Raw genomic sequence first — 16,963 nt, forward strand, 5'->3', positions numbered from 1 at the left:
GCTAGTAATATCTCATTATGTAGTCTAGAATCTATGCAGTGTTCCACTCACTATACACCACTCTACAAATGCCTAGTTACAATGCTAGTAATATCTCATTATGTAGTCTAGAATCTATGCAGTGTTCCACTCACTATACACCACTCTACAAATGCCTAGCTACAATGCTAGTAATATCTCATTACATAGCCTAGAATCTATACAGTGTTCCACTCACTATACACCACTCTACAAATGCCTAGTTACAATGCTAGTAATATCTCATTACATAGCCTAGAATCTATGCAGTGTTCTACTCACTATACATCACTCTACAAATGCCTAGCTACAATGCTTGTATTATCTCATTATGTAGCCTAGAATCTATGCAGTGTTCCACTCACTATACACCACTCTACAAATGCCTAGCTACAATGCTAGTAATATCTCATTATGTAGTCTAGAATCTATGCAGTGTTCTACTCACTATACACCACTCTACAAATGCCTAGCTACAATGCTAGTATTATCTCATTATATAGCCTAGAATCTATGCAGTGTTCCACTCACTATACACCACTCTACAAATGCCTAGCTATAATGCTAGTAATATCTCATTATGTAGCCTAGAATCTATGCAGTGTTCCACTCACTATACACCACTTTACAAATGCCTAGCTACAATGCTAGTAATATCTCATTATGTAGCCTAGAATCTATGCAGTGTTCCACTCACTATACACCACTCTACAAATGCCTAGCTACAATGCTAGTAATATCTCATTATGTAGCCTAGAATCTATGCAGTGTTCCACTCACTATACACCACTCCACAAATGCCTAGCTACAATGCTCGTAATATCTCATTATGTAGCCTAGAATCTATGCAGTGTTCCACTCATTATACACCACTCTACAAATGCCTAGCTATAATGCTAGTAATATCTCATTATGTAGCCTAGAATCTGTGCAGTGTTCCACTCACTATACACCACTCTACAAATGCCTAGCTACAATGCTAGTAATATATCATTATGTAGCCTAGAATCTATGCAGTGTTCCACTCACTATACACCACTCTACAAATGCCTAGCTACAATGCTAGTAATATCTCATTATGTAGCCTAGAATCTATGCAGTGTTCCATTCACTATACACAACTCTACAAATGCCTAGCTACAATGCTAGTAATATCTCTTTATATAGCCTAGAATCTATGCAGTGTTCCATTCACTATACACAACTCTACAAATGCCTAGCTACAATGCTAGTAATATCTCTTTATGTAGCCTAGAATCTATGCAGTGTTCCATTCACTATACACAACTCTACAAATGCCTAGCTACAATGCTAGTAATATCTCTTTATATAGCCTAGAATCTATGCAGTGTTCCATTCACTATACACAACTCTACAAATGCCTAGCTACAATGCTAGTAATATCTCTTTATGTAGCCTAGAATCTATGCAGTGTTCCACTCACTGTACACCACTCTACAAATGCCTAGCTACAATGCTAGTAATATCTCATTATATAGCCTAGAATCTATGCAGTGTTCCATTCACTATACACAACTCTACAAATGCCTAGCTACAATGCTAGTAATATCTCTCTATGTAGCCTAGAATCTATGCAGTGTTCCACACACTATACACCACTCTACAAATGCCTAGCTACAATGCTAGTATTATCTCTTTATGTAGCCTAGAATCTATGCAGTGTTCCACTCACTGTACACCACTCTACAAATGCCTAGCTACAATGCTAGTAATATCTCATTATATAGCCTAGAATCTATGCAGTGTTCCATTCACTATACACAACTCTACAAATGCCTAGCTACAATGCTAGTAATATCTCTTTATGTAGCCTAGAATCTATGCAGTGTTCCACACACTATACACCACTCTACAAATGCCTAGCTACAATGCTAGTATTATCTCTTTATGTAGCCTAGAATCTATGCAGTGTTCCACTCACTGTACACCACTCTACAAATGCCTAGCTACAATGCTAGTAATATCTCATTATATAGCCTAGAATCTATGCAGTGTTCCATTCACTATACACAACTCTACAAATGCCTAGCTACAATGCTAGTAATATCTCTTTATGTAGCCTAGAATCTATGCAGTGTTCCACACACTATACACCACTCTACAAATGCCTAGCTACAATGCTAGTATTATCTCTTTATGTAGCCTAGAATCTATGCAGTGTTCCACTCACTGTACACCACTCTACAAATGCCTAGCTACAATGCTAGTAATATCTCTTTATGTAGCCTAGAATCTATGCAGTGTTCCACTCACTGTACACCACTCTACAAATGCCTAGCTACAATGCTAGTAATATCTCTTTATGTAGCCTAGAATCTGTGCAGTGTTCCACTCACTATACACCACTCTACAAATGCCTAGCTACAATGCTAGTAATATCTCATTATGTAGTCTAGAATCTATGCAGTGTTCCACTCACTATACACCACTCTACAAATGCCTAGCTACAATGCTCGTAATATCTCAATATGTAGCCTAGAATCTATGCAGTGTTCCACTCACTATACACCACTCTACAAATGCCTAGCTACAATGCTAGTAATATCTCATTATGTAGTCTAGAATCTATGCAGTGTTCCACTCACTATACACCACTCTACAAATGCCTAGCTACAATGCTAGTAATATCTCATTATGTAGTCTAGAATCTATGCAGTGTTCTACTCACTATACACCATTCTACAAATGCCTAGCTACAATGCTAGTAATATCTCATTATGTAGTCTGGAATCTATACAGTGTTCCACTCACTGTACACCACTCTACAAATGCCTAGCTACAATGCTAGTAATATCTCATTATGTAGTCTGGAATCTATGTAGTGTTCCACTCACTGTACACCACTCTACAAATGCCTAGCTACAATGCTAGTAATATCTCATTATGTAGTCTGGAATCTATGCAGTGTTCCACTCACTGTACACCACTCTACAAATGCCTAGCTACAATGCTAGTAATATCTCATTATGTAGTCTAGAATCTATGCAGTGTTCCACTCACTATACACCACTCTACAAATGCCTAGCTACAATGCTAGTAATATCTCATTGCATAGCATAGAATCTATGCAGCGTTCCACTCACTATACACCACTCTACAAATGCCTAGCTACAATGCTAGTAATATCTCATTATGTAGTCTGGAATCTATGCAGTGTTCCACTCACTATACACCACTCTACAAATGCCTAGCTACAATGCTAGTAATATCTCATTATGTAGTCTAGAATCTATGCAGTGTTCCACTCACTATACACCACTCTACAAATGCCTAGTTACAATGCTAGTAATATCTCATTACATAGCCTAGAATCTATGCAGTGTTCTACTCACTATACATCACTCTACAAATGCCTAGCTACAATGCTTGTATTATCTCATTATGTAGCCTAGAATCTATGCAGTGTTCCACTCACTATACACCACTCTACAAATGCCTAGCTACAATGCTAGTAATATCTCATTATGTAGTCTAGAATCTATGCAGTGTTCTACTCACTATACACCACTCTACAAATGCCTAGCTACAATGCTAGTATTATCTCATTATATAGCCTAGAATCTATGCAGTGTTCCACTCACTATACACCACTCTACAAATGCCTAGCTATAATGCTAGTAATATCTCATTATGTAGCCTAGAATCTATGCAGTGTTCCACTCACTATACACCACTCTACAAATGCCTAGCTACAATGCTAGTAATATCTCATTATGTAGCCTAGAATCTATGCAGTGTTCCACTCACTATACACCACTCTACAAATGCCTAGCTACAATGCTAGTAATATCTCATTATGTAGCCTAGAATCTATGCAGTGTTCCACTCACTATACACCACTCCACAAATGCCTAGCTACAATGCTCGTAATATCTCATTATGTAGCCTAGAATCTATGCAGTGTTCCACTCATTATACACCACTCTACAAATGCCTAGCTATAATGCTAGTAATATCTCATTATGTAGCCTAGAATCTGCAGTGTTCCACTCACTATACACCACTCTACAAATGCCTAGCTACAATGCTAGTAATATATCATTATGTAGCCTAGAATCTATGCAGTGTTCCACTCACTATACACCACTCTACAAATGCCTAGCTACAATGCTAGTAATATCTCATTATGTAGCCTAGAATCTATGCAGTGTTCCATTCACTATACACAACTCTACAAATGCCTAGCTACAATGCTAGTAATATCTCTTTATATAGCCTAGAATCTATGCAGTGTTCCATTCACTATACACAACTCTACAAATGCCTAGCTACAATGCTAGTAATATCTCTTTATGTAGCCTAGAATCTATGCAGTGTTCCATTCACTATACACAACTCTACAAATGCCTAGCTACAATGCTAGTAATATCTCTTTATATAGCCTAGAATCTATGCAGTGTTCCATTCACTATACACAACTCTACAAATGCCTAGCTACAATGCTAGTAATATCTCTTTATGTAGCCTAGAATCTATGCAGTGTTCCACTCACTGTACACCACTCTACAAATGCCTAGCTACAATGCTAGTAATATCTCATTATATAGCCTAGAATCTATGCAGTGTTCCATTCACTATACACAACTCTACAAATGCCTAGCTACAATGCTAGTAATATCTCTCTATGTAGCCTAGAATCTATGCAGTGTTCCACACACTATACACCACTCTACAAATGCCTAGCTACAATGCTAGTATTATCTCTTTATGTAGCCTAGAATCTATGCAGTGTTCCACTCACTGTACACCACTCTACAAATGCCTAGCTACAATGCTAGTAATATCTCATTATATAGCCTAGAATCTATGCAGTGTTCCATTCACTATACACAACTCTACAAATGCCTAGCTACAATGCTAGTAATATCTCTTTATGTAGCCTAGAATCTATGCAGTGTTCCACACACTATACACCACTCTACAAATGCCTAGCTACAATGCTAGTATTATCTCTTTATGTAGCCTAGAATCTATGCAGTGTTCCACTCACTGTACACCACTCTACAAATGCCTAGCTACAATGCTAGTAATATCTCATTATATAGCCTAGAATCTATGCAGTGTTCCATTCACTATACACAACTCTACAAATGCCTAGCTACAATGCTAGTAATATCTCTTTATGTAGCCTAGAATCTATGCAGTGTTCCACACACTATACACCACTCTACAAATGCCTAGCTACAATGCTAGTATTATCTCTTTATGTAGCCTAGAATCTATGCAGTGTTCCACTCACTGTACACCACTCTACAAATGCCTAGCTACAATGCTAGTAATATCTCTTTATGTAGCCTAGAATCTATGCAGTGTTCCACTCACTGTACACCACTCTACAAATGCCTAGCTACAATGCTAGTAATATCTCTTTATGTAGCCTAGAATCTGTGCAGTGTTCCACTCACTATACACCACTCTACAAATGCCTAGCTACAATGCTAGTAATATCTCATTATGTAGTCTAGAATCTATGCAGTGTTCCACTCACTATACACCACTCTACAAATGCCTAGCTACAATGCTCGTAATATCTCAATATGTAGCCTAGAATCTATGCAGTGTTCCACTCACTATACACCACTCTACAAATGCCTAGCTACAATGCTAGTAATATCTCATTATGTAGTCTAGAATCTATGCAGTGTTCCACTCACTATACACCACTCTACAAATGCCTAGCTACAATGCTAGTAATATCTCATTATGTAGTCTAGAATCTATGCAGTGTTCTACTCACTATACACCATTCTACAAATGCCTAGCTACAATGCTAGTAATATCTCATTATGTAGTCTGGAATCTATGCAGTGTTCCACTCACTGTACACCACTCTACAAATGCCTAGCTACAATGCTAGTAATATCTCATTATGTAGTCTGGAATCTATGTAGTGTTCCACTCACTGTACACCACTCTACAAATGCCTAGCTACAATGCTAGTAATATCTCATTATGTAGTCTGGAATCTATGCAGTGTTCCACTCACTATACACCACTCTACAAATGCCTAGCTACAATGCTAGTAATATCTCATTATGTAGTCTAGAATCTATGCAGTGTTCCACTCACTATACACCACTCTACAAATGCCTAGCTACAATGCTAGTAATATCTCATTGCATAGCATAGAATCTATGCAGCGTTCCACTCACTATACACCACTCTACAAATGCCTAGCTACAATGCTAGTAATATCTCATTATGTAGTCTGGAATCTATGCAGTGTTCCACTCACTATACACCACTCTACAAATGCCTAGCTACAATGCTAGTAATATCTCATTATGTAGTCTAGAATCTATGCAGTGTTCCACTCACTATACACCACTCTACAAATGCCTAGCTACAATGCTAGTAATATCTCATTACATAGCCTAGAATCTATACAGTGTTCCACTCACTATACACCACTCTACAAATGCCTAGTTACAATGCTAGTAATATCTCATTACATAGCCTAGAATCTATGCAGTGTTCTACTCACTATACATCACTCTACAAATGCCTAGCTACAATGCTAGTATTATCTCATTATGTAGCCTAGAATCTATGCAGTGTTCCACTCACTATACACCACTCTACAAATGCCTAGCTACAATGCTAGTAATATCTCATTATGTAGTCTAGAATCTATGCAGTGTTCTACTCACTATACACCACTCTACAAATGCCTAGCTACAATGCTAGTATTATCTCATTATGTAGCCTAGAATCTATGCAGTGTTCCACTCACTATACACCACTCTACAAATGCCTAGCTACAATGCTAGTAATATCTCATTATGTAGCCTAGAATCTATGCAGTGTTCCACTCACTATACACCACTCTACAAATGCCTAGCTACAATGCTAGTAATATCTCATTATATAGCCTAGAATCTATGCAGTGTTCCACTCACTATACACCACTCTACAAATGCCTAGCTACAATGCTAGTAATATCTCATTATGTAGCCTAGAATCTATGCAGTGTTCCACTCACTATACACCACTCCACAAATGCCTAGCTACAATGCTCGTAATATCTCATTATGTAGCCTAGAATCTATGCAGTGTTCCACTCATTATACACCACTCTACAAATGCCTAGCTATAATGCTAGTAATATCTCATTATGTAGCCTAGAATCTGTGCAGTGTTCCACTCACTATACACCACTCTACAAATGCCTAGCTACAATGCTAGTAATATATCATTATGTAGCCTAGAATCTATGCAGTGTTCCACTCACTATACACCACTCTACAAATGCCTAGCTACAATGCTAGTAATATCTCATTATGTAGCCTAGAATCTATGCAGTGTTCCACTCACTATACACCACTCTACAAATGCCTAGCTACAATGCTAGTAATATCTCATTATGTAGCCTAGAATCTATGCAGTGTTCCACTCACTATACAGCACTCTACAAATGCCAAGCTACAGTGCTAGTGATATCTCATTATATAGCCTAGAATCTATGCAGTGTTCCATTCACTATACACAACTCTACAAATGCCTAGCTACAATGCTAGTAATATCTCTTTATATAGCCTAGAATCTATGCAGTGTTCCATTCACTATACACAACTCTACAAATGCCTAGCTACAATGCTAGTAATATCTCTTTATGTAGCCTAGAATCTATGCAGTGTTCCACTCACTGTACACCACTCTACAAATGCCTAGCTACAATGCTAGTAATATCTCATTATATAGCCTAGAATCTATGCAGTGTTCCATTCACTATACACAACTCTACAAATGCCTAGCTACAATGCTAGTAATATCTCTCTATGTAGCCTAGAATCTATGCAGTGTTCCACACACTATACACCACTCTACAAATGCCTAGCTACAATGCTAGTATTATCTCTTTATGTAGCCTAGAATCTATGCAGTGTTCCACTCACTGTACACCACTCTACAAATGCCTAGCTACAATGCTAGTCATATCTCATTATATAGCCTAGAATCTATGCAGTGTTCCATTCACTATACACAACTCTACAAATGCCTAGCTACAATGCTAGTAATGTCTCTTTATGTAGCCTAGAATCTATGCAGTGTTCCACACACTATACACCACTCTACAAATGCCTAGCTACAATGCTAGTATTATCTCTTTATGTAGCCTAGAATCTATGCAGTGTTCCACTCACTGTACACCACTCTACAAATGCCTAGCTACAATGCTAGTAATATCTCATTATATAGCCTAGAATCTATGCAGTGTTCCACTCACTATACACCACTCTACAAATGCCTAGCTACAATGCTAGTAATATCTCATTATGTAGCCTAGAATCTATGCAGTGTTCCACTCACTATACACCACTCCACAAATGCCTAGCTACAATGCTCGTAATATCTCATTATGTAGCCTAGAATCTATGCAGTGTTCCACTCATTATACACCACTCTACAAATGCCTAGCTATAATGCTAGTAATATCTCATTATGTAGCCTAGAATCTGTGCAGTGTTCCACTCACTATACACCACTCTACAAATGCCTAGCTACAATGCTAGTAATATATCATTATGTAGCCTAGAATCTATGCAGTGTTCCACTCACTATACACCACTCTACAAATGCCTAGCTACAATGCTAGTAATATCTCATTATGTAGCCTAGAATCTATGCAGTGTTCCACTCACTATACACCACTCTACAAATGCCTAGCTACAATGCTAGTAATATCTCATTATGTAGCCTAGAATCTATGCAGTGTTCCACTCACTATACAGCACTCTACAAATGCCAAGCTACAGTGCTAGTGATATCTCATTATATAGCCTAGAATCTATGCAGTGTTCCATTCACTATACACAACTCTACAAATGCCTAGCTACAATGCTAGTAATATCTCTTTATATAGCCTAGAATCTATGCAGTGTTCCATTCACTATACACAACTCTACAAATGCCTAGCTACAATGCTAGTAATATCTCTTTATGTAGCCTAGAATCTATGCAGTGTTCCACTCACTGTACACCACTCTACAAATGCCTAGCTACAATGCTAGTAATATCTCATTATATAGCCTAGAATCTATGCAGTGTTCCATTCACTATACACAACTCTACAAATGCCTAGCTACAATGCTAGTAATATCTCTCTATGTAGCCTAGAATCTATGCAGTGTTCCACACACTATACACCACTCTACAAATGCCTAGCTACAATGCTAGTATTATCTCTTTATGTAGCCTAGAATCTATGCAGTGTTCCACTCACTGTACACCACTCTACAAATGCCTAGCTACAATGCTAGTCATATCTCATTATATAGCCTAGAATCTATGCAGTGTTCCATTCACTATACACAACTCTTCAAATGCCTAGCTACAATGCTAGTAATATCTCTTTATGTAGCCTAGAATCTATGCAGTGTTCCACACACTATACACCACTCTACAAATGCCTAGCTACAATGCTAGTATTATCTCTTTATGTAGCCTAGAATCTATGCAGTGTTCCACTCACTGTACACCACTCTACAAATGCCTAGCTACAATGCTAGTAATATCTCATTATATAGCCTAGAATCTATGCAGTGTTCCATTCACTATACACAACTCTACAAATGCCTAGCTACAATGCTAGTAATATCTCTTTATGTAGCCTAGAATCTATGCAGTGTTCCACACACTATACACCACTCTACAAATGCCTAGCTACAATGCTAGTATTATCTCTTTATGTAGCCTAGAATCTATGCAGTGTTCCATTCACTATACACAACTCTACAAATGCCTAGCTACAATGCTAGTAATATCTCTTTATGTAGCCTAGAATCTATGCAGTGTTCCACACACTATACACCACTCTACAAATGCCTAGCTACAATGCTAGTAATATCTCTTTATGTAGCCTAGAATCTGTGCAGTGTTCCACTCACTATACACCACTCTACAAATGCCTAGCTACAATGCTAGTAATATCTCATTATGTAGTCTAGAATCTATGCAGTGTTCCACTCACTATACACCACTCTACAAATGCCTAGCTACAATGCTCGTAATATCTCAATATGTAGCCTAGAATCTATGCAGTGTTCCACTCACTATACACCACTCTACAAATGCCTAGCTACAATGCTAGTAATATCTCATTATGTAGTCTAGAATCTATGCAGTGTTCCACTCACCATACACCACTCTACAAATGCCTAGCTACAATACTAGTAATATCTCCATATGTAGTCTGGAATCTATGCAGTGTTCCACTCACTATACACCACTCTACAAATGCCTAGCTACAATGCTAGTAATATCTCATTATGTAGTCTAGAATCTATGCAGTGTTCTACTCACTATACACCATTCTACAAATGCCTAGCTACAATGCTAGTAATATCTCATTATGTAGTCTGGAATCTATGCAGTGTTCCACTCACTGTACACCACTCTACAAATGCCTAGCTACAATGCTAGTAATATCTCATTATGTAGTCTGGAATCTATGTAGTGTTCCACTCACTGTACACCACTCTACAAATGCCTAGCTACAATGCTAGTAATATCTCATTATGTAGTCTGGAATCTATGCAGTGTTCCACTCACTATACACCACTCTACAAATACCTAGCTACAATGCTAGTAATATCTCATTGCATAGCATAGAATCTATGCAGCGTTCCACTCATTATACACCACTCTACAAATGCCTAGCTACAATGCTAGTAATATCTCATTATGTAGTCTGGAATCTATGCAGTGTTCCACTCACTATACACCACTCTACAAATGCCTAGCTACAATGCTAGTAATATCTCATTATGTAGTCTGGAATCTATGCAGTGTTCCACTCACTATACACCACTCTACAAATGCCTAGCTACAATGCTAGTAATATCTCATTATGTAGTCTAGAATCTATGCAGTGTTCCACTCACTATACACCACTCTACAAATGCCTAGCTACAATGCTAGTAATATCTCATTACATAGCCTAGAATCTATACAGTGTTCCACTCACTATACACCACTCTACAAATGCCTAGTTACAATGCTAGTAATATCTCATTACATAGCCTAGAATCTATGCAGTGTTCTACTCACTATACATCACTCTACAAATGCCTAGCTACAATGCTAGTATTATCTCATTATGTAGCCTAGAATCTATGCAGTGTTCCACTCACTATACACCACTCTACAAATGCCTAGCTACAATGCTAGTAATATCTCATTATGTAGTCTAGAATCTATGCAGTGTTCTACTCACTATACACCACTCTACAAATGCCTAGCTACAATGCTAGTATTATCTCATTATGTAGCCTAGAATCTATGCAGTGTTCCACTCACTATACACCACTCTACAAATGCCTAGCTACAATGCTAGTAATATCTCATTATGTAGCCTAGAATCTATGCAGTGTTCCACTCACTATACACCACTCTACAAATGCCTAGCTACAATGCTAGTAATATCTCATTATATAGCCTAGAATCTATGCAGTGTTCCACTCACTATACACCACTCTACAAATGCCTAGCTACAATGCTAGTAATATCTCATTATGTAGCCTAGAATCTATGCAGTGTTCCACTCACTATACACCACTCCACAAATGCCTAGCTACAATGCTCGTAATATCTCATTATGTAGCCTAGAATCTATGCAGTGTTCCACTCATTATACACCACTCTACAAATGCCTAGCTATAATGCTAGTAATATCTCATTATGTAGCCTAGAATCTGTGCAGTGTTCCACTCACTATACACCACTCTACAAATGCCTAGCTACAATGCTAGTAATATATCATTATGTAGCCTAGAATCTATGCAGTGTTCCACTCACTATACACCACTCTACAAATGCCTAGCTACAATGCTAGTAATATCTCATTATGTAGCCTAGAATCTATGCAGTGTTCCACTCACTATACACCACTCTACAAATGCCTAGCTACAATGCTAGTAATATCTCATTATGTAGCCTAGAATCTATGCAGTGTTCCACTCACTATACAGCACTCTACAAATGCCAAGCTACAGTGCTAGTGATATCTCATTATATAGCCTAGAATCTATGCAGTGTTCCATTCACTATACACAACTCTACAAATGCCTAGCTACAATGCTAGTAATATCTCTTTATATAGCCTAGAATCTATGCAGTGTTCCATTCACTATACACAACTCTACAAATGCCTAGCTACAATGCTAGTAATATCTCTTTATGTAGCCTAGAATCTATGCAGTGTTCCACTCACTGTACACCACTCTACAAATGCCTAGCTACAATGCTAGTAATATCTCATTATATAGCCTAGAATCTATGCAGTGTTCCATTCACTATACACAACTCTACAAATGCCTAGCTACAATGCTAGTAATATCTCTCTATGTAGCCTAGAATCTATGCAGTGTTCCACACACTATACACCACTCTACAAATGCCTAGCTACAATGCTAGTATTATCTCTTTATGTAGCCTAGAATCTATGCAGTGTTCCACTCACTGTACACCACTCTACAAATGCCTAGCTACAATGCTAGTCATATCTCATTATATAGCCTAGAATCTATGCAGTGTTCCATTCACTATACACAACTCTACAAATGCCTAGCTACAATGCTAGTAATATCTCTTTATGTAGCCTAGAATCTATGCAGTGTTCCACACACTATACACCACTCTACAAATGCCTAGCTACAATGCTAGTATTATCTCTTTATGTAGCCTAGAATCTATGCAGTGTTCCACTCACTGTACACCACTCTACAAATGCCTAGCTACAATGCTAGTAATATCTCATTATATAGCCTAGAATCTATGCAGTGTTCCACTCACTATACACCACTCTACAAATGCCTAGCTACAATGCTAGTAATATCTCATTATGTAGCCTAGAATCTATGCAGTGTTCCACTCACTATACACCACTCCACAAATGCCTAGCTACAATGCTCGTAATATCTCATTATGTAGCCTAGAATCTATGCAGTGTTCCACTCATTATACACCACTCTACAAATGCCTAGCTATAATGCTAGTAATATCTCATTATGTAGCCTAGAATCTGTGCAGTGTTCCACTCACTATACACCACTCTACAAATGCCTAGCTACAATGCTAGTAATATATCATTATGTAGCCTAGAATCTATGCAGTGTTCCACTCACTATACACCACTCTACAAATGCCTAGCTACAATGCTAGTAATATCTCATTATGTAGCCTAGAATCTATGCAGTGTTCCACTCACTATACACCACTCTACAAATGCCTAGCTACAATGCTAGTAATATCTCATTATGTAGCCTAGAATCTATGCAGTGTTCCACTCACTATACAGCACTCTACAAATGCCAAGCTACAGTGCTAGTGATATCTCATTATATAGCCTAGAATCTATGCAGTGTTCCATTCACTATACACAACTCTACAAATGCCTAGCTACAATGCTAGTAATATCTCTTTATATAGCCTAGAATCTATGCAGTGTTCCATTCACTATACACAACTCTACAAATGCCTAGCTACAATGCTAGTAATATCTCTTTATGTAGCCTAGAATCTATGCAGTGTTCCACTCACTGTACACCACTCTACAAATGCCTAGCTACAATGCTAGTAATATCTCATTATATAGCCTAGAATCTATGCAGTGTTCCATTCACTATACACAACTCTACAAATGCCTAGCTACAATGCTAGTAATATCTCTCTATGTAGCCTAGAATCTATGCAGTGTTCCACACACTATACACCACTCTACAAATGCCTAGCTACAATGCTAGTATTATCTCTTTATGTAGCCTAGAATCTATGCAGTGTTCCACTCACTGTACACCACTCTACAAATGCCTAGCTACAATGCTAGTCATATCTCATTATATAGCCTAGAATCTATGCAGTGTTCCATTCACGAAACACAACTCTACAAATGCCTAGCTACAATGCTAGTAATATCTCTTTATGTAGCCTAGAATCTATGCAGTGTTCCACACACTATACACCACTCTACAAATGCCTAGCTACAATGCTAGTATTATCTCTTTATGTAGCCTAGAATCTATGCAGTGTTCCACTCACTGTACACCACTCTACAAATGCCTAGCTACAATGCTAGTAATATCTCATTATATAGCCTAGAATCTATGCAGTGTTCCATTCACTATACACAACTCTACAAATGCCTAGCTACAATGCTAGTAATATCTCTTTATGTAGCCTAGAATCTATGCAGTGTTCCACACACTATACACCACTCTACAAATGCCTAGCTACAATGCTAGTATTATCTCTTTATGTAGCCTAGAATCTATGCAGTGTTCCATTCACTATACACAACTCTACAAATGCCTAGCTACAATGCGAGTAATATCTCTTTATGTAGCCTAGAATCTATGCAGTGTTCCACACACTATACACCACTCTACAAATGCCTAGCTACAATGCTAGTAATATCTCTTTATGTAGCCTAGAATCTGTGCAGTGTTCCACTCACTATACACCACTCTACAAATGCCTAGCTACAATGCTCGTAATATCTCAATATGTAGCCTAGAATCTATGCAGTGTTCCACTCACTATACACCACTCTACAAATGCCTAGCTACAATGCTAGTAATATCTCATTATGTAGTCTAGAATCTATGCAGTGTTCCACTCACTATACACCACTCTACAAATGCCTAGCTACAATGCTAGTAATATCTCATTATGTAGTCTAGAATCTATGCAGTGTTCTACTCACTATACACCATTCTACAAATGCCTAGCTACAATGCTAGTAATATCTCATTATGTAGTCTGGAATCTATGCAGTGTTCCACTCACTGTACACCACTCTACAAATGCCTAGCTACAATGCTAGTAATATCTCATTATGTAGTCTGGAATCTATGCAGCGTTCCACTCACTATACACCACTCTACAAATGCCTAGCTACAATGCTAGTAATATCTCATTATGTAGTCTGGAATCTATGCAGTGTTCCACTCACTGTACACCATTCTACAAATGCCTAGCTACAATGCTAGTAATATCTCATTATGTAGTCTGGAATCTATGCAGCGTTCCACTCACTATACACCACTCTACAAATGCCTAGCTACAATGCTAGTAATATCTCATTATGTAGTCTGGAATCTATGCAGTGTTCCACTCACTATACACCACTCTACAAATGCCTAGCTACAATGCTAGTAATATCTCATTATGTAGTCTGGAATCTATGCAGTGTTCCACTCACTGTACACCACTCTACAAATGCCTAGCTACAATGCTAGTAATATTACATAGCCTAGTAATTCTTTAGGTTTGTTTCTAGGGTAGTATAGAATGATGTATATGATTGTAGACAACCATTTTACAGACACTTGTGAGTAGCGTTACAATCCTTGTCTATCATGGGATTATATATAAAAGTAGCGTTAATAAACGCCATGCACTTTGGTGATCATTGTTGGCGTAGCGTCTCATTGAATTGCGTCATTAGTTAAGTAGTCCTCTGGAGATCAGACTTTTATTTAATTTTCTGATTATTTTTTATGCAAATTTGTGTCTGCAATGTTTAGAATTATCGATAAAAAACGGGTACATCAGGTTTAGTCTGCAATCGAATGAATGCAACATATAATTGCACAGACATTGATTAAAATTAGCTATATTTTTTGTTGTGAAATTAAAAGATTATTAATTTCCGGAACGATAATTCAACTTAATATGTTGAGAGCAAACATTGGGAGTAAAATTTATTACAACACTCTACATATTTTTATTTAAATACAGCGCATGTACAATACAAATGTTTCTTTCCACATAATTTGATCATAGTCTGCATGACGACCATCACCTTTAACCTTTTCACCACCAGTTCCCTCTATTCATCATAAATTCACAAAATAGTCTTGTTTATAGTCTGCAGTTTGCTTCAGAAGACAGGGACAAAAAAATGCCAAATCTTTTGAGTAAAAACTGAAAATTCACTCAAATTCTTTTTATTGGCTCCAAAATTAAGGATCATTTCCCAAAATATTGAAGAATATAATAAAAAAATTGATGGTAAAAAAAGTCTGGTGGTGAAAATGCTTTTTTCACAAAATAGGGTACTTCAAATATGGAACCCATTAACCAAAATAAGCAAAAATGATCTCTCGAGGCTCTTAGATTTGGTTTTCAGAACTTACATTTGGAATGTATTAAAGCAAGGTCATAGGTTACACTAATATTACCAGCTGTGTTGAAGGTTTCACACTGTTAATAGAAATGATATATTTATCTGATCAATAAGTACTGAAAAAAAACCAAGGTCAAAATCTTTTTCTCAAAGTGCATATAAATTCTGCATTATTTGTATATTTTTTTCCCCACAATCTTGTCAAACATGGTATGTCGCTGTATGAGAACATTCAATCTAATGCTGAATCTTAAAGGAATAAACTTTTGAACGATTTGCACATTTTTCACGAATTTGTTTATAAAATTGCTTTGATGATTTTGGACCATAAATAGATATAATTTTATGTTTCTTATTTGATCAAAATTCAAGAAAAAAATAATTAAAAAAAAATTATGTAGGTTTAATTTTGTGAACAGTAAACGAAGGTAACCAATGACAACAAGCCTAAAATTAAAAAATGGTCTAAAAAGCTTCAGTATAAGGACACCAATGACATTGACGTATTTAAAGCATGTACATGTACTTGTAATACACCAAAGTTAACGAAGGCATGTACATTAAAAAAAAATTATCAATTTAAATATTTATAAACTCAAAGGACAAATACACTTTGAATGTGCATGCAGTGAAAAAGATGATGAAATAGAAAAAGGTTTGAATGAGACTGATTTCAAATAAAGACAAGTAAGGTATGTTTATACCATATATAAACATTTTCTACCTGACTTTAAAATAGGGAAAATACAGTATAGTATTCCTTGTCTGAAACTGTTGGAAAAATTGCTTGCACATGCA

The sequence above is a fragment of the Saccoglossus kowalevskii genome, chromosome 21 (genome assembly GCF_978046115.1).
Source record: "Saccoglossus kowalevskii chromosome 21, keSacKowa6.1, whole genome shotgun sequence".
Taxonomy (NCBI): domain Eukaryota; kingdom Metazoa; phylum Hemichordata; class Enteropneusta; family Harrimaniidae; genus Saccoglossus; species Saccoglossus kowalevskii.